Source organism: Phyllostomus discolor, chromosome 10 (assembly GCF_004126475.2).
Source record: "Phyllostomus discolor isolate MPI-MPIP mPhyDis1 chromosome 10, mPhyDis1.pri.v3, whole genome shotgun sequence".
NCBI lineage: Eukaryota > Metazoa > Chordata > Mammalia > Chiroptera > Phyllostomidae > Phyllostomus > Phyllostomus discolor.
The window spans coordinates 16,517,762-16,538,620 of record NC_040912.2 but is presented as its reverse complement, the minus strand read 5'-3'; positions in this window follow the sequence as shown (position 1 = coordinate 16,538,620).

The window sequence follows — 20,859 nt, the reverse complement described above, 5'->3', positions numbered from 1 at the left end:
CCTGGGCTATCATGCACCAATTCCCTTCAACTTAGGAGTGGGGGTGAGAGAATTCGGGGCAGGATCTGGGTCTTTCTCATCAATTCTTACATCATCATACATTCTAATGATTTGGGCATAAATCTCTATGCTTTATTATCTTCAGAACTTTGGATTCTGATATCCAAAGCCAAGCTTTTGAACTTTAACACACCTTATCTATTTCAAGCACTTGGATTTCAGGAATTTAAAAATTCTTAAAAATTTGCTTCTGCTATGAGTTTCAAAGCCCACTCATCAAACCCCATTCTAAGCTACACCTTCTCTCCCTCTGTGGCTAGTGTATAAAGAAATTATCTTGTGAGGAAAAGGCCATTGGTTCCAAGCTGCCCAGGGGAGGCAGGAAAGTGGGGTCAGGAGTTTTGACTAATGTACCTCAAAATATTATTTGTTGGATAAGCTTTCTGGAATTCTGGGTGTTCCTTCCTATTCTGAGGTTACTCTGATAACTGTAATAGCTACACTTATGTAGCATTTACTAAGTGCTAGCACCTTAGATTATTTTATCTTTTAACCCTCAGAAGACACTATGATTTGGACCTTTTATCTTTACAGATAAGGAAAGGGAGTCTTGGATACATTTATTAACTTGACTAAGTCCTCACAGGTAGTAAGTGCATGGTAGAGCCAGGCACTATGTTAGTTCCTAAAATGAATAGTACAAAGGTGAATAATATATCAAGATGAATGCACCAAGTGGTGCAGATATCATACATTTAAATGGATCCTGAAAGCCCAAGTAACTAGGGCTGGTATTGACATTTATACAAATCATAGGGGCATTTAACTACAGATTATGGAAGACTTCCTAAAGAGACTAACACCTGAGCTAATTCAAGACTAAGCAGGAAAGTTAGACAAGTGAAAGGAATTGGATAGGAAAAACAAGAAAGAGCATTTCAGGCCCAAGACACAAAATCAACAAAAGCACAGAGGCAACCTGAAATAATGGTCTGAATGGCTGTGAATGTTTGCTTCCTGTTTAGGACTACTTTCCCATCTACTGTCATTAACAAGCCACCCCAAAACTTAATGTCTTATAACAGCAGTCATTTTGCTTATGCATCAGCAGTTTGGACAGAGCTCTGTGGGAACACCACATCTCTGCTCTGCCCAGCATCATCTGGGAGAGCTCAAAGCCTGGGGCTAGAATCAACCAATGCTCGCTCATATGTGAGTCAATAATGGTAGCAGGCTGAGACCTTAGCTGGCTCTTTGGGCTGATAAACCTACCTCTAGTCTGTCCTGTGGCTTGAGCTTCCTCACAACATGGAGCTTCCTCACAACATGGAGCTTCCTCACAACATGGCATCCTGAGGAAGAAGAAACCAGGTGAAAGCCGTATCATCTGGGTTTTTTTTTTGATCTAGCCATCTAAGTCATGCAGTGTCACTTCTATCACATTCTCTTTGTCAAGACAACGACAAATGCCACCCAATTCCAAAGAGAGGAGAAAATCCCTCATCCCTTGAGGGAGTATGGCAAGGTTTTAGAAGAACACAGGGAACTGGAAATATGGCTGTGATCATTTTTTAGATATATAATGTGACACAATGTTAAACATAAAAATATATATATAATGTTGTTAGGAGGATAAAGGTGGAAAGAAGGGGAAGGGACTGGTCAAGGAACATGTATGAATGACCTATGGACATGGACAACAGGGTGAGGAATGACTGTGTGAGCGGGAGTGGACTGACTAGAGGGGGGCAAAGGGGGAAAATTGGGACAACTGTAATAGAATAACAATAAAATATTTAATAAAATGCTGTTAGCCATCTCCTATAACAATGCTGTCCTTCCTCATCTAGTTACATGGTTGGCTGCATGATATCATTGACTGGCTTATTGTTTACTAGAAGGGGGTTACTAGCTAAAGCCCAAAAAAAGAATTTCTCATTCACAAGGTATCAACATGACTTACCCACTCAGTAGGCTGGGCACAGGAAAATCATGTTATCACTGCACAAAATATTTGTGTTATCTTGGCCATGTGGCAAACAACACATTCATAAACTGTCTGCAACAAAGTCTTAGCTAAAAATTGTGTCCAAAGGCTTAAATTTGATTTTTGCAAATTAAAAGACCATTTCAAGCTATCTGTCCCAGGCTGCCATAGATACCTCTATTTCTCTAGGCAGTCATCTGTAAGTCCTGACCAAGAATCTCTAATAATTTTGCAGTCATTTCAGGAAAGGTCTTCTTGCTTGTAGAAATATCCTCTGAATGGCTTGAACACTTTTAGCTTCATCTCACTTACTGGGTACAACAATCATAGCCCCATGCCAATTTCATTGTTAACAGTCAGATTGTAAGATGTTAATGTTTCTATGTCCTACAGGACCCAGACTGCAAGTGGCTCCGTATTGCAATGCCATGGTAATGAAATGTAAAGTTGCTTTTTCCCAGGCAACTTGAAATGAAGCTACAAGGACAGGGACCCTCTTATCTAGAGGAATTTAACTCTGAACTTTCAGTTTCTTCACCACCTCACCACCACTCCCCATGGAATGTCATCAGAAACACAGAGTAGAGAAGCAGTCACTTTTACTGTCCATCACAGTGACGAGATCAGAAATAATGGTGAGCAAATGCAGACAAGGGCCCTGTTACCAAGACATTGCATTCTAGTAGGAAGGACAGGGGTTCATCAAATCATCACACAAATACGGGATATACCTGAGAAGGGATAGATGCAATGACGGTGAAGCCCCTGACTCTATGAAAGCTTGTCACAGGGACGCTGACACACCTGGGGAGGGCTTCCCTGAGCAAGGGACAGTCGAGCTCAAGCTGAAGAATGCGTTAGCCCCGAGTCAGAGATGAGAAGAGGGGAAGGGTGGAGGGGAGTGCCGGACAGAGAGAACAAACTGATCGGCAACCTCGCAGGGCACAGCATGGTGAACCCAAAGACCTAAAAGGACAGATGGCATGGCACCAAGGAATCCCGACGCGTGGACCAAGGTGAGTCCACAGCGCCCTTGTCCTTTGAACAGGGAGACGCCACTAACAAATGTTAAGCCTCTAGATTTTCTGAATTTCCTTCCACGCAGAACCATGTGATACTCAACTAGAGAAAACCACGTGGGAGTGGCACGGGACCTTTTGTGTTGGCCCCACACCGGTCTGCCACAGCTGCTTGGTCCCGGGCACGACAGCGCCGGTCCACTCGTGTAGCAGCAGGAGCTGGATCCTCGTGGACGCGGGCCGAGGGGCGCCAAATGCCCCCGAGGTGGGAAATCCACGCAGTGTGAGAGAGCCCTCTGCCTCCGTGGGTTCCCACTCACGGATGGAAAACAACGTGGCTGTTCTCCTTACCGGGAACTGCCCTCCCAGGCGTTTCCACCCTCCACGCAGCTGGGTACAAACCGGGTCCCCCACAGTCCGCCAGTGTCGAGGCCATCTGGCGGGAAAGCAGGCGCCGCCGGAAACGCCCACGCCCTTCGGGAGGACCCGGATGTAGAGGTGGGCCACCGGCAGGAGAGCAACCCCGAGCTCCCGCGGTTCCCACGGGGACCCTGGGGCGGGCCTCTGGAACGTTTGAGTCGCCGTCTTGGTTTGCTTACCCATCCTCTGGCTCCGGGGCAGTGCCTTTGCGCCCAGGCTGCCTGCCCACCGTCCTGATGCCGGAGGGGGCCGCCCGGAAGCTCAGGGGCTTGGGGAAAGCCCAGAGGCCATGGGCCTCCCGGAAGCCGGCGAGGTGCAGGCCACTGGCTGGCTTCTGGACGCGGCTCCGAAGCGCCACCTTCCCCAGCCGCCAGCCGTTCTGCCCTCACCTCAGAGCATCTAGAAGGGGACCGAGAGCATGAATGGGTTTTTTTTTTAATGCTCTCAGAACTGTATGTTTTGCTCAAACTCCTCTTAATAAAACACGTGAAACAGTCGCCCACCTGCATCATGGCAACTGGAAGAGAGGAGCCTTTGCTGGGCGACGTGCTCTCGCTGGGGCGAACGCAGGGTTTTAGGGAGAGTTGACTGGCTGAAGCTCTCGGAGCACAAATTCAGGTTATTATAAAACTGGCCAGCCCGAGGAAGGCGAGTCTCTGGGGACATGACCCGGGCAGAAGTGGAAGCCCCTGCTCCACGTGAAGACAAACAGGTGCCGTTTGGTGTTGGGGAAGGGGTGGATATCGTTGCTTCCAGATCAAGATTTGGTAGGGGGTGAACAGGGCACACGACACATTACACCGGTTTCTCAAGGGCAGAGGGATAAAGCAATTACATAGGGAATAAAACTTAACTCAAGGTTTACAAAGGAGCAACATAAGTCGTGATTCATCATTGGTGCCTGATTCCAATACCTAGTTGATCTTCCTACGATGAAAGTTTTGTCACGTCACTCTCCTGTTCAAAATTCTAGAGGCAAATTCAAACGCTCCTCTGTATTATTTCTGGTCTAATAAAATCTATTTCCTCCACAACCAACCCCCACTCTTCCCTAAAGGAATCTTCCCTTTCACGTGGGTTCTGTGTTGATGTCATTCCTCCTGGGAATGACTTTGCTCTCCTCCTACCCTGGCCAATTCTTACTCACCCACTAGAACATCACCCGAGTCCCACATGGGTGCAGCCTTCCACAGCAACTCCAGTTTACAATGATTTCTCCCTCTGAGATTTTATAGCCCCTGTTAACCTCTACCCTTCATATTTGTTACTAATCACAGATGAACTCCCGCAGGACTCTGTAACTACTCACATAGGTTTGTCATATCTCTTGCAAGAAAAACACGGGTTCCTTGCCAGGACCCATGTGTTTGATCTCTTACATCTCTCATAGCACTTAGTCGGAGGGTAAATGAACGTCAGGGAAGAAGACCGGAAGCATTCAACAGACTATCCTTAAAAACTTGAACTGGCCTGAGACTGGGCAATTCTATTTCATGAGCAACGGTGACATCTAGTGGTTGCAAGGTTGTATACCTTCTTCTGACTTTTTAATATTAATGCTTGGAAAAGGCATTCACAAAGAGAATGTTGCAGAATGTTTAATGAATTCAAATTATTCCCGTCAATTATGCTTGATTTCGAGGGGATTGCAAGTGTAAATTTATGTGCTCTGCTTTCCTCCCAATGCCTTCCGCTCCTCCTGCGGTCCAACGGCCCACAAACTGCTGGTTAGAGGGTCCCCGCATGTGCTCCTTGTAAACCACAACTTCCCTTTCCCGTAGGAAGATCACAGAGGTTGCACGGTGATTATGCGATTTTTAATTCTCCACTTCCTGTTAAGATGAATCTTACGTGCATAAATATTTATTTTGGAAATAAAGTATGTAATTTAGAATGAAACTTGAGATGATAAATTTGATAGAGTAGAAGCCAAATGGGAGAAAGGCAGTGTGATAATAGAGGAAAGATGTGGACTTGGATTTCCAAGGGACTGGGGATCAGAAACCATTTCTTCCCATTAAAATCACATGGTAATTATTACAGAGTAACTTCCCTGGGACTCAATTTCCATATCCCAAACAATTAAGATGACATATACCTTGCCAGGTTGCTTTCGGGAGGTTAACAGGATCATGTAAAGTAAAATTCTGGCCCACAGCAGGTAGTCAGTGAAAGGTAGCTATTATTATTATTATTTACATTTTACTAAGAATAATTATCTTCATGTTTACAGTTTGATATTTTAAAAAACTAAAATGCTGGGTTTTTTAATTTTTGATTGTCAATAACTAACTTTGATCCTGATTAAAACTACCTCATCTCTCTTGGATTCAGGTGCTTAAGCTACAAAATAATGAGTTTGGGAAAACTACTTTAAGTCTCTGAAAATGAAATAAGAATTCTAATCTACCAGAGACATCGAAATTTGAATAGTAATGAAGGGTTTAGAAGAAGGGGAGCAAACCGATATCATCTTTATATAGAGAATTTGAAAAATGAACTCTACCTCAAGTTATAAATTGTGAAAGTAATCTGGATTTGAGGAGGAGAAAAAGGCACTAGGAATAAATATGTAAACAAATTTATCACAGTAAATTATTTTCAAGCACTAATTGTTGTGGTCCTCCTGTGAGCAGAGTGTGAATCATAATAATTCTTTTAAAATGTATGTATTGTGTTAGAAAACATCATCTGAGTGTTCTAAGTTTTTCCTGAACCCAAAGGTAAAGCAAGAGCTTATTTCAAAAGTTGATCATTTTTGCCTATTATTTGGAACTTGGCAAACTTTTTCTCCATATAAGAAATATTATATACTGTGGATTATTTCCTAGTCAGTCCCATAGACTAATACCATAGTTAGGTCTCAAATATATAACCCCACAAACAATACTAGCCCAAGTAGCATCAATGGACAGTGATTTCTTTGGAAATGTCAAAAACAATAGAATATTTGAGTTGAGTTGGAAGAAATTTGAGATGTCCATTATAAATTCCAGTGGAATATACCAAAAACACACCTTCCTCCAGTTTTGACCCTACCAATGGAAGCAAATAATCCACTACCCACTCAGGATCAATGCAACTTTCTTCTCCAATCAGAACTATTGAAATAGCAAGGCATGGGCACACCTGCATTCTAATTCTCACTCTTCCGTTAATTACAGGAGAGGGAATAAAAGGGCAGGGGTTAGTCATTCCAAAATCTCAGAGTTCAACAAAGGTCTGTTCCAAATCTTTATTCTGCGATCCAGGCTGAAGTAGCAACCACTAACAGGGACATGCTTGTAGCATAGGGAAAAATAAATTGACCAGTGAGATGACTCAAAGTCTAAACTCAGGACTGCAGTAAAGATCAAGTAAGACTAGGATTATACATATTATATTATATTATATTATATTATATTATATTATATTAATATTATTGCTGTTATAATTTTTACCAGAGATTCTATCTAGCAGGTCTGTATTTTTTGTAATGTTTCAGGATGGAGAGAGACTTGGAGAGGCATAATCCTTTAGTCGGCTGAAGCTAGCAAAGTCCCAAGACTTTGTTCTTCATTTAGCTATTTGCCATTGGATTTCTGTCACTTGGTACCCAAAGAGTGCTAATTAATCCACTCCCCTCAGGCATAGTCAACTTTGTTTAATACATAAAATTCAAAGATTAACCAGATAGGCAACCTTGTTCAGAGTACAGTTGTTAAAACAATGCATGCCATAATGCTGCACCCCTTCATGTTGAGGCCTTTCAGTCACCTACAAAGTTTTTGTGCTACAGACTTCTAAACTCATAAAATCTGTCATAGATGTTCCATGAAGGTACAAGGAAAACCACCTTTCTCACCCGAAGAACACATTGGGAATATGGGAGATGGAAGAGCCTTCCATCTGAGCATTCTTTGACTCTTCTCTCCTGTCCCTTTTGTCTGCGTTTTGATCACTTCCACACCATATGTGGGCCCTTTGCCCAGCTTCACTTTTCTCAGAGGTTCTTTAGACAGCACTAGCTCTACATGGGAAAATATTCTTTTCATCAAAAAACCAATGGAATCTTAGGAAACCCCTGCTTCCACGCGTGTGGTGGCAACTGTTGAGATGTGGCAGTTCATATTTACAAGTTTTCTCAGGTCTCCTCCCTAAATTTGTGGTACTCAAGTGTTAAGTGTTCCAAGGAAGAAACCCAATTATTACTTCTCTTTGGCCATGCACAGCATTTCAGAACAGATGGGCCTAGATGCCAAGTTGCTGTACATTAATTTTTTTCTTGCTCTAAATTTAAAATGTCATTATAATATTTACTTTATTGTTAACTTAAAGCTATTATTTTTAAAAAATACACTTCTCTTCCTTCAGAAGTGGTTAAACATTAACACGTGATCTCAGAATAGAGTTAGTATTATATGAGACTACCTACCCACATATGCTACAAGTATATCTAATGTATGAATTCAAGAATTTGTCCTGTTTCACAGTAACAGCACGATTCTCTTGTATTGATCATGTTTTTTATTTTCTGTATTTTATGATGCTTTGATATCCTGGGCCTTGCTGATTATGAAGGTACTACCCTTTCCAGGGTTAGCTAATTCCTGGAGACAGCAAACAATCATCCCAGAGTGCTCCTTCAAAACCAACCAACCCAGAGCTCATACCTTCCTCCATCCTCTTTATTGGGCTATATCATGCTGAGCAAACAACTACCCTCTTTCCTATCAGTCCAAGATCAGGTACCAAACAACTAGACACAAACCCTCCACCCCAAGTCCACTGAAATTATTCAGACTAGCCAATTCTCAGCCTGTTTATCCAGCGTTGCTATGCCTTTCCTATGGAAACCACAATAAAGGCTCTTGCACACTTTTTTCCCCTGCTTCCTCTACCTCCTAGCAAACCTATAGTGCTTCCCTGTATGGCCCTGTGGAGAGTGGCATATTTAATATTTCTAGGGCCCTGGGAGTATAAGCTGCTTCCTTCATGACAGTCATTTCTGTATCTGTATGTCTTACCATAGATTAAAACAAGTCCTGAGTACATTTTAAAACTTTGGCATCTAGTATTTTATTAACTATTTGGCAAAAATAGCTTTTCTTAGTAAATGTATTAATAATCTAATGTTTTTTACAATATTCAGAGGTTTTCTTGAGATACATTTTTTTAAAGTAAGACTTTAGGACAGAAGAAAATTCAACTCCATTGAGACTATGTTGGAATGATTCACTTCCATATTTTTTAGGAAAGCTTTAGTAATAAAGTCCATAAAGTTGGATTTGTGGTTTACAGAAGTCTCTATAATCTGTTTTTGATATGCATAAAATACTGTGAGTCATGAAAGGAAAAGTAATTTTCCCTCTGTGGATTAGAAATGATCTCAGAAACCTTTATAAAATTTAAAGGGGAAAGGCATTGCTTCTAACAACTTGCCTAATTGTTCATTTAGATCTGGTGATTTAATCTTCTCATTGATTTACAAAAGGAGCTGTTAACAAGCAAGTGGACCCTGTAGGTGACTATCTGGTATTTCTTTCCTAATCTTGTATCAAATTATAACTTTTCTTTCAATTGATTTTTAAATGAGAATGGAATTAATGGCCTCTTGGTAGCCAAAATAGATTTATGAGTGTTGGCTGTCTGACTGGGAGATTTTACACATCAGAGCCACATTAATGTAATCTTTCGTAATTTATATTACGAAATAAAAATAGCATTGTCCCCGAGAAATTATTTTTCCTCTATTTAGGAGGAGAACTTTAAAAAGATTCTGTATATGAAAACAACCAGGGATAGAGCCAGTGTCCATTACTTTAAGCAGTGATCTCAAATTGTAATTTGAATAAAATCACTTGTAGTGCTTGTCTAAAACTCATATTCTTGGGCCATACTCTCCAGAGATTCTGATTCAGTAGTCTAAGGAGAGGCTCAAGAATCTGCATTTTATACCTGGCTGGCATAGCTCAGCGGATTGAGCGTAGGCTGTGAACCAAAGTGTCACAGGTTTGATTCCCAGTCAGGGTACATGCCTGGGTTGCAGGCCATGACCCCCAGCAACCGCACATTGATGTTTCTCTCTCTCTCTATCTCCCTCCCTTCCCTCTCTAAAAATAAATAAATAAAATATTTAAATAATATATATTTTTAAAAAGAATCTGCATTTTTATACACACTGTTCATCCTGACACAGATGTTCTAAAAATCACAATTTAATAGACACAGAGAAACCAGTGGCCTACTTCCCTGCTTCTAAAGACTCATTGTTGAGCCATGTATGCTGCCAGCTGCCAGCTGGGGTCCTAAAGTATCTCTCCTAGTAGCAGCTACTCTCCAAATGTTGAGCTGATAATATTAATTTCATATATAGAGTATATATATTTATATATATACAAATGTATCTAGATATAAGACAGATGTCTAGGTATATATTTAGATTTTCTCCTATTATTATTATTATTATCCCCCTTTCAGATCCAGATACAAATGTGTAAAAACTTCAAGTCAGTCACTGATCAACTCTCTTAGTTAGGGCAAGTTAAACACTTTGAATCTCAATTTCCACATCTTTAAAATGGGATTACAGTGCCCCTTCACAGAATTACAGTGAGGAATGAAGGGGCAATTGTGTGTGATGCATTTAGCCCAATACCTAGCCAAGAGTAAGTCGTCAGTAAATAGTAGGTATTCTTATTAAAACATAAGGGAGGAGACACCCCAACTCATTGATGCCAGAGGCTACAGTGTATTGTTCAATTTACAAATGAGGTTCCACCTCAGCCTGTCACAGTGAATACTTGCTCAGAGACTCAGTGTGGGGGGGGAAATGAGCCTCAAGGCAGCTTGGAGCATAGGCCCTTTTTTTTGCCTTTTGATACTAAGGAATTAGTGTACATTAGAATGCTCCTGTAAATTTCAGAGCTCACAATGAGTTGCCGATTTGTAGAATGGCAGAGTAGTACAGAGGCTAAGAGCATAGGTTTTGGACTAGACAAATTTGGCTTTGCCACTTTAACAATTGTGTCAACTTGACAATGTTAAGTCTTTTAAACCTCAATTGCCTCTTTGCATAATAGTAACATCTAATATTTATTGAAGCTTCCATATCATATTTTTCACAGTGTATAGCAGAGTACTGCTCAGGATAGAATTAATATATGAGAAGCCACCCACCTACACATGCTACAAGTACTGTTAATGTCTGTGAGCTATTATTACTATTGCTAACTTAAAGAATAAAGTAATAAATTTTTCCAAATGTGAAGAGATGGCTTATGAACAAGTTGTTCATCACCATTAAAATCACTTACTTTACTAGGAAATGGAGTAGACATGAAGAGACTGCATAGCTAGGCCCAGATTACAATATGATTCCATGGCAGGGTCAAATTTCTGCTCTGTCCAAGACCTTGTCTCTTCTCCAGAAACCACTGTGATCCTTTCATTTCATTCAGAATAAAAACTTCTACTTGGGAATTCCCTTGTAGAGTTTCATAATTTTGTCCTAACTACTCTTGGGTCTGGAAAATTACTTTGTATTCTTATGTTTAATATTTTGAGTTTCTGTTAAAGATGGAATTTTTGCTGAGTTAAAGGCCCACACAGTTCTTACAGGTTCCAACTTGGAACCAATCCTAAATCTTTTGTGGCTTTGAGTTGGTCTTGGCAGAACACTTCCAGAGTGGGAGGATTTTTAATGGGTTTCTTTAAAGAGTCACTTTAAAGCATGCATTTAGGCTCAAACCAAAGTAAACTGACCACTCTATTCCCATGGATTTTAGAGCAACAAGGGTTAGAATTCAGGGGAAATGTGGTAACCAAGCCTACTGAGAATTTGGTTGATACTGTGGGCCATAAAGCAGAAGTAGGACTATGGTGTCACCAAAAGAAACTTTCTCACAGAAACGTTTTTAAAGTTGTACTGTGTTATGTTTCCATAATAGTAAAAGTGTCTCTGAATACATACGTACATGCATGTACACACATACATATCCTTTGTACCAGCGCCAAAGGTGGAGTTGTAAAATTCATACTTTGGTGAATATCAACTCATAAAAAAGCTTCCAGTATAAAATAACTATTCTAAAATGTTTACTGAAGATCCCAGTAAAAACTTGAGTCTAACATGACAGTGAAGAACCATAATTTTACAAACAGCTGCCAATAGCTCATACAAGTCACTACACAGCACATTTGTCTTACTACATAGACTTTTATCTGAGATAAGTGAAAGATAAAAATATTTCCCTACAATGTTTTTTTCTGTACTCCATGGTTTTTAAATTTTTTATTATGCCTGAAAATTGTATGTGATTTTGAATTTATAATCCTCAGGGTTGTCTGAGGTGGCCAAATGGATTTGCTGCTTTTGATTGTTTCTCATAATTTATGAAGAATTCCAAATGGGACTTTTCCTTGAAAAAACTCATGGCTCAAATATATCTTAAAAGTGTTAAATTAATATGTCTTATAATGATAACATTGTTTAGTATTATGATAGATATTAGTATCCAAAAATTCAATGAAGATTAAAATATCACTTATTTCTAGTGTACTCTATCTTTTGAATCAGTTAGTAATTATTTTTAATAATCTTCCTAAATCTATCTAGCTCAAGTTACTTTTATTCTACTATCACTCAAATTTCTTATTTTCTTAACTATTTGTTTTTATTGAAATATAATTGACATATAACATTGTATAAGTTTAAGGTGTACATGTGTTGGTTTGATATATTTATAAATTGCAGTATGACTACTAATGTAGCATTAGCTAACGCTGCCATCATATCACATAATTATAATTTTGTTTTATGGTGAGAATATTTAGGATCTTGTCTCTTAGCAACTTTGAAGTATATAATACAATACTGTGACTATAATTGCAATGCTGTGCACTAGATCTCCAGAACTTATTTTCTAACTGCAAATTTGTTCCCTTTGATCAATATCTCCCAAATTTTCCCACCTCCAAGGCCCTGGAAACAACTATTCTATTTTCTGTTTCTATGGGTTCATTTTTTTTAAGGTTCCACATATTAGTGAGATACTATAGCATTTGTCTTTCTCTATTTGACTTACCTCATATAGTATAATGCCTTCAAGGTCAATGTTGTTACAAATGCAGGATCTCCTTTTTTCTGGCTGAGTAATATTATACATATACCACATCTTCTTAATCCATTAACTCACTGGCAGACCCTTAAATTGTTTCCATATCTTGGCTATTGTGAGTGATGCTGCAGTAAACACAAGAATGCATATATCTTTTCAATATACTGTTTTCATTTACTTTGGCATATCCCCAGGAGAGGAATTGCAGTATCATATTGTAATGTGATATGATAATACATGCATACCTCATAGATATTGTGAATTTGGTTCCAGACCACTGCAATAAAGCAAATGCAATATGGTGAGTCACTCAAATATTTTGGTTTTCCAGTGCATGTAAAAGTTAGGTTTACACTATATTCTAGCCTATCCAGAATGCAATAGCATTATGTCTAAAAAATCAACGTACACACCTTAATTAAAAATTTCTTTATTGCTAAAAAATGCTAACCATCATCTGAATCTTCAGCAAATAATAATCTTTTTGCTGGTGTAGGATCTTGCCTCAGTATTGATGAAAACTCAATACCTGCAAAGCTCAATAAAGCTAAGTCCGTAAAACACAGTATACCTGTATTTTAAGGAAGTGCTATACCATTTTCCATACTGGCTAACTCAGTTTACATTCTCACCTTTCTCTTGTTCTATATCTTAGAGGAAAAGCCTTTAAACTGTGACAATTGAGCATGATGTAAGCTGTGGGCTTAACATTGTGTAGCTGAGGTATATACCCAATGTGTTGAGGGCTTTTATCATAAAAGATGTTGAATTTTGTTAATTTTTTTTACTTCTATTGAATTGATAATACAATATTTTATTATTTATTCTATTAATGTGATGTATCACATTTATTGCTTTGCATATGTTGAGCCATCCTTGCATCCCAGGAGTGGATTCCACTTGATCATGTGATGTGATCCTTTTAACATGCTGTTGCGTTTGGTTTGCTAGTATTTTATTGTGATTTTCACATCAACATTTAAAGGGGATATTGGCCTGTAGTTTTCTTGTATTATCCTCATCTAGTTTGGTATCATGGTAACTCAAGGCAGAAGAATGAGTTCAGGAGTATTCCCTCCTCTTCAAGTTTTTGAAATAGTTTGAGAATTGGCATTAATTCTTTAAGTGTTTGGTACAATTTACATGGAAAACATCTAGTTATGGGCTTTTTTTGTGGGGGAGATTTTTTTCAATCTCTTACTCATTATTGGTCTATTTAGATTTTCTATTCATGATTCAGTTTTGATAGGTTGAATTTTTTCTCAGGATTTATTCATTTTTTCTAAGTTTGTCAGGGGTTTCCTAGTAGTCTCTTATGATCTTTGTATTTCTGTGGTACCGATTGTAATAGCTCCTTCTTTCATATCTGATTTTATATATTTGAGTCTTTTCTCTCTTTTTATTTTTTTAATCATTCTCTTACCATCACTTTATTTTTTTATTAAATACTTTTGAATTTTATTGTTGTTCAAGTAGTTTTCTGCCTTTCCCCCCCCCACCCCTCCTCCCATCCCAGCCATCCCCCACCCCCCCGTTTCCACCCCGCCTTGTTTTTGTCCATGTGTTCTTTATAGTTGTTCCTGTAAACCCTTTACTTTTTTCCCCCCATTATCCCTTCCCCTCTCCCCTTTGGCCTTTTTATTTTTTTTAATGTTTCTAACATTTATTTTCTTTTTTAAAAAAAACATTTATTTATTTTTAGAGAGAGGGAAGGGAGGGAGAAAGAGAGGGAGACAAAGAGCAATGTGTGGTGTGTGGAAGGATACCGGCCAGCAGTATCCATCTCGGCTGCGGATGTTCATCAACATGCGAGAAAAACATACACAGAGACGATCAGGTCCTGTGGGGGAATAGGAACAGCAGGGCCACTCCTCATGTGGGGAGCACCTTGGCCACCCTCTCTCCTGGAGGGTGCCGCTTGGCCACCCTCCCTGGTGGGGAGAGCGCTCTGTTCCCCCTCCAGAGAGGCTTTTAATTGGCTTCATTTGAATAAGAATTCAGGTAAAAGCTCATTACTCATTGCTAGGAAGTAAGGATCAAACAATAGATAACAAGGAAGTCTGAGGGCCTATTTTGAGTCAGGGTCAACGAGCTGTAAAAAACTTTAAGGAACAAACTTACTTCTTCCTTGGACCCTTATCATTCAACTGAGAGCACTCTAAACAAAGCAGGTTTCACAGGATTTTACATATTCTTTCTTAGGCCTGATCACCCGGGGAACCCGCCCTTTTCAGCACAGAGCTGCACCACCCTGTCATTGTTTCAGGCTTAGGTGGAGCAAGGGAACTAAGGCAACCAAGAGATAAGGAGATTTTCTCCCAGACAATGAGGACTCAGGCTATGTCACAGCCGAGGAGCGAGGGTCCATCACCCCCTTTTGCTGTAGCCCCCAAAGTCCTTTCTTGGGGGCCTCCCACGTGATTGTGCCTGTCTTAGATCATTCTCCCCTTGGGGAATCTTACCTGTCATTGGCTAACCAACCAAGCTTTGGGGTTCAGTTATGAATGAAGCAGCAGAAGCAGTGCTCCTGCCAGGGAGATGAGCTTTTGTCTCCTTGCTGGCTTAGGGTCCAAGGCCACTCCCTCAGCCTTAGCCTTGGTGGGGGTTACAGCTTCGGATACCAGGCAGGGCAGTTCCCAACAGTGGTGGGCTCTCACACGCACCCCACTAGCTACCTAACCTACAACCAAAAAATGTGCCCTGACTGGGAATTGAACCAGTGACCCTTTGGTTCACAGGCTGGCACTCAGTTCTCTGAGCCACAGCAGCCAGGGCTCTTTTCTCTCTTTTTATTAGTCTAGCCAATTGTTTATCAATTTTGCTTATATTTTCAAAAAACTATCTCTTAGTTTCCTTTGTCTTTACTATTATTTTTCTAGTCTCAACTTTATTTCTTCTCATTGTGATCTTTGTTATTTCCTTCCTTCTAACTATGGTCTTAGTTCTTTTCTTTTTCTAGTTCCTTGAGCTGTACAGTTAGATAATTTATTTGAGATATTTCTTTTTCTTAATGTAGGCATTTATTGCTATAAACTTTTCTATTAGAATTGTTTTGCTACATCCCATAAGTTCTGGTATGTTGTGTTTCCATTTTCATTTGTTTCCAGATATTTTTTTCTTCGATAAATTGATTATTTAAGAGTATATTGTTTAATTTCCACACATTTGTGAATTTTCCATATTTTCTCCATTTTTTATTTCTAGTTTCATATCTTTGTGGTCAGAAAAGACACTTGTTGTCATTTCAGTCTTCTTGATTTGGTAAGACTTATTTTATGAATTAACATATGATCTGACCTAGAATATGTTCTGTGCGCAATTGAGAATAATATGTATTCTGCTGCTGTATATATAGAATGTTACATATGTGTCTATTAGATCTATTTGTTCTAAATTCTAGTTCATTATTTCCTTATTGATTTTCTGCCTGGATGATTTATCCATTGTCAAAAGTAGGGTATTGAATTACCCTACTATTATTGTATTGTTACCTGTTTCTCCCTGTAGAGCTTTTAGTATGTGCTTAATATATGTAGATGTTCCAATGCTGGGTTCATAAATACTGGGTTGTTATTTTCTTTTAATGAATTGACCCCTTTATCATTATAGAATAATCTTTTTCTCTTATCACAGTTTTTGGCTTAAAATCCATTTTTTTCTGATATAAGTATAACTACCCATGCTCTCATTTGATTTCCATCTGCATGGGATATCTTTTTCTATCCTTTCACCTTGAGCCTATGTGTGTTCATAAAGTTGAAATGAATCTTTTGTAGGCAGCATATAGTTGGGTCTTATTTTTTTAATCCACTCAGTCACTGTATGCTTTTTGATTGGAGAATGTAATCCATTTACATTTTAATAATAATTAATAGGTGAGGACTAACTGTTTTCTGGATGTTTTATACTTCCTCTTGCTTTCTTCCTTTGTGAAGTAATGATTTCATGTAGTGGTATGCTTTGGTTATCTTCTTTTTATCTTTTGTATATCTACGGTAGGCTTTTGTTTTGTGCTTACCATGAGGCTTACATAAAACATCTTAAGGATATAACAATCTGTTTTAAGCTGATAACAACTTTGATTGCATACAAAAAAAATCTACCATTTTACTCCTCTGCCAATATTTTAAGTCTTAGTGTCACAATTTACCTTTTGTATGTTATCTATCCATTAACTATTGTAGCTAAAGTTATTTTAAATAATTTTGTCCTTTAATCTTTACACTAGAGTTAAGTGATTAACATACCATAATATTACTGTATTAGAGTATTCTGAGTTTGACTGTATACTTACCTTTACCAGTTATTTTATATTGTCATGTTACTAGTTAGCATCCTTTCATTTCAGCTTTATGAACTCCTATGAAGATTTCTTATAAGGCAGGTCTAGTAGTGATGAATTCCTTCAGCTTTTGTTTGGAAAAGTCTTTCTCTCTCCTTCATTTCTGAAGGACAACTATGCCACATTAATTTTCATGGTTAACAGGGTTTTTTTTTCTTTCAGCATTTTGTATATATCATTTCACTCTCTTGGCCTATATTTCTGTGGAAAAATCTGGCGATAACCTTATGAGGGCTTCCTTATATATAAGGGTGTTTTTTGTCTCAATACTTCAAAATTCTTTGTATTTAATTTTAGACCATATTATTATAATGTGGAAGATCACTTTGGTTAGAAATTGTTTATAGATCTATGAAATTCATGAACTTGGATGTCAGAATCCCTCTCCAGACTTGGGAAGTTCTTAGTCATTATTTCTTTAAATAAGCTTTCTGCCCCCTTTCATTCTCCCTTCTCGTTCTAGGAGTCCTAATAATGCATTGATTGTATCTCTTAATAGTATCCTATAGTTCTTGTAGGCTTTCTTTAGTCTCATTATTTTTTCTTTGTTCTCCAACTGGTCATTTCAAATGACCTCTCTTACACTTTATAGATTTTTTCTTCTTTTTGATCCAATGGGCTGTTGATTGCTTTTTATTTTATTTTATTTTATTTTATTTATTGTATTCTTCAGCTCCAGAATTTGTTTGTTCCTTTTTTTATAATCTCTGTTATACTTCTCATTTTGTTCACATATTGTTTTTCCAATTTTGTTGAATTGTCTTTCCATTTTGTAGTGGTTCACTGATCTTCCTTAAAACAGGGATTTTGAATTATTTATCAAGCAAATTGCAGATCCCCATTTTTCTGGGGTCAGTTACTTGTAAAATATTGTGATTCTTTAGTGGAGTCATGTTTCTTGAATTTTTCATGTTTCTTGAAGTCTTACAATGCTCTCCTGTTTTTACTGACTAGATTAGAGAGACCTTCCGTCAACCCTATTAGGGATTCTGAGGCATTCTCAGACCCTTTTTATGATTATGTTGCTCCACATTTCTTGGAGGGAAATTCTTAAGATTGAATACCTTCTCTTCATCCTGCAAAGCCATACCATGTGCAGATAGTTTCTCATTTTCTTGTTTTTCCTACAGTTTAGTTTTGTGTGCTTTCTCCCAATCCCACAGAGTTGGGCCAGCTTTCTATGTGTGTGCATGCTCACTAGCTATCTGTGAAGGCTTGCTTCTACTGCCTGCAGGGGTATACACAGGGAGATTATCATTGGTTGGGGTGGAGGGGGTAGGGGTGATGCACGCAGAATTTGGGAGTGCCTATGAACTAGTTGGAGAGAATCTGTAGGCACCCCCAGCAGCTCATGAGCACACTTTCTGACAGGGTTTTTTTTTTTTTTTTGCCTTTCAGTATTTTGTGTATATCATCTCACTCTCTCTTGATGTTTCTGCAGAAAAATCCACTGATAAACTTATGGTGCTTTCCTTGTATGTGACAGAGTCTACCATGGAGGATCTGCATTCCTTTGATATTTAACATGCTGAACAGTGGCTGGTGTGCTCCCAGTTGCTCCCTGCCCCCCAGTCACAACACACCTCAGTTTGTCCTCTGAATCTGTGTCCTGTCAACCTTCCCTTAGAAACATCTCTCAAATATGACTTTCTCCTGACTCTATCAAACTGGACCATAATGACTCTACCTAAATCTTATCTTTCCCCAAGTCCTTCCAGTCTACCCATGACATCAGGTTAATTGTACAAAATACCAAGGACTCTGTCCCTCTCATTCCAGAAAATTATAGTATTTTCCCTAAAAAATTAGTTCAATGCTTTCTATAATCTCATCTACCTCATCTCTTTTTCTGTTTCTGCATGAACTGTCTGTTCTAACCACGCTGGTCTTATTCGTCTATTGTGAGATCATTTACCTTTGAATTCCTGAATTTATGTTCTCGTTCCTCCTCAGGGCCCTCCTCATCTGTGGAGTGAAACCGTTCTAGGCCATAATGTTCTTTTCAGATGCTAGAATAGTCACTCACTCTATGTATTATTCATCATATAACTTTGTCTTGCTAGTTATATTAGTCAAGGTTCTCCAGAGAAACAAAAATAGTAGGAGAATATGAATATATAGTGTTTATAAATATCTATATATAGGTATGAGAATGGATAGATAGATAGATAGATAGATAGAAATTGATTGATTAGTCTTAAGGAATTTGCTCACATGAGTGTGGTGGCTGGCAACACTGAAATCCTCAGAGCAAGCCAAAAGGCTGGAAATTCTGGCAAGAAGCTGATGTCTTGAGTCTGAAGGCAGTCTGGATGCAGAATTTTTTCTCCATCATAGGACCTCAGTATTTTCTCTTAGGCTTTAACTAATTGAATGAGGCCTGCCCACATTGTGAAGGGTAATCTGCCTTATTCAAAATCTATCAATTTAGATGTTAATAACCTCTAAAAAATACCTTCACAACAACATGTAGACTGGTAATTAATCAAACAACTGGATGTCATTGCCTAGCCAAATTGTACATAAAATTAATCACCACATTGGGTATGTATATTTTTTAGGGTTCTTAGGGTTCTTACATATAATCCTCAATTCTACAATCTTGCTAGACATGTGGATGGAAGAAGGAAACAGCATTTGAGGAACTGGAATATGTCAAGTGTTAGAAAACAATTACAGCTTTTGAAGAGTATAAAATACTTCATTTCAGAAAGAATAGATTTATGGAGAAGATAGAAACAAAAAAAAATTTGTGAAATTTGTCCATACTTAACAATGATCTTCCTACTACTAGTTTGTTCCTTTTGGAGCTTTTATAAAATTTATCTTTCTTCATCTAATCAAAAATCTTATGTTTTCCATCCAACCTGTCTATCGTACCTATGCATCATATTATTCTTATTTACCATGTTTCAGTATTAAGTGACTTTCTATCCTGACACATGAACCCTCCCCCCCCCCAAATTTTTTAAGCCAAGAGCCCTTATAAACAAAATATTCCTAATTTTGTATTTCTTTGTATCCTCTATAGTATTTTCTATGATAACCTCTACATAGTTATCAAATACTAAGGGCTGGCTGACTGACAGATTTAACTTAGGCCAAGTAAGATATCCACAGTTCTGTTCTCATATCTCACTTGTTGTTGGATATTACTACCTGATTGTGTCACCAGTATCTTACATTTGACATGTTTCAAACCAAATTTATTTTCTTTCCAAAACATTGGATGATATAGAGGAACAAAGAGGTAGCTGTCATGACCAACCTATAACTTTCCATATAATAATGACTTCCTTATTGTCCCATGTTCTTTCATCTTCTGTCCCTTTGTGTCATGAACTTTTTCTCTCCACCATATAAATCATACTTCCTCTTTCTGGGATACTCTCTTTGATCTTTATAAGTCAACCTCCTTCTTACAGTTCAGCTTTCATCTTCAAAATTACCTCCTAAAAGAGGTTTACCCTGACTAGATAGTATAACAATCACATTACTCTTCATCACATTGCCCTGTTTTAGTCCTATGTCTAAAACTTAACCACTGACTGCCACGACTCGGTTGAGCATTGCCCTGCAAAGCAAAAGATCACTGATTCAATTCCCAGTCAGGGCACATACTGAGGTTGCAGGCCAATCTGTGTGAGAGAGACAACTGATCAACCAATCAATGTTTCTCTCCCTCTCTTTCTCCCTCTCTTCCCTCTCTCTAAAAATAAATAAAATGTTTAAAAAAAAACCTTACCACTATCTCATTTTTCTAATTTATGTATGTTTTTTGTTAAAACTGTGACTGTCCCAAAAATAGGGTGTAAGCTCCATGACAGCACAGACTTCTAAGCTATTTAATGTCAAAAACAATCATCATTTAGATTGGCTGGTGTGGCTCAGTTGGCTGGAGTGTCATCTCATAACCAAGTTTACACATTCAATTCCCAGTCAGGGCACATACCTAGATTGCAGGTTTGATCCCTGGTCTAGAAATATGGGAGG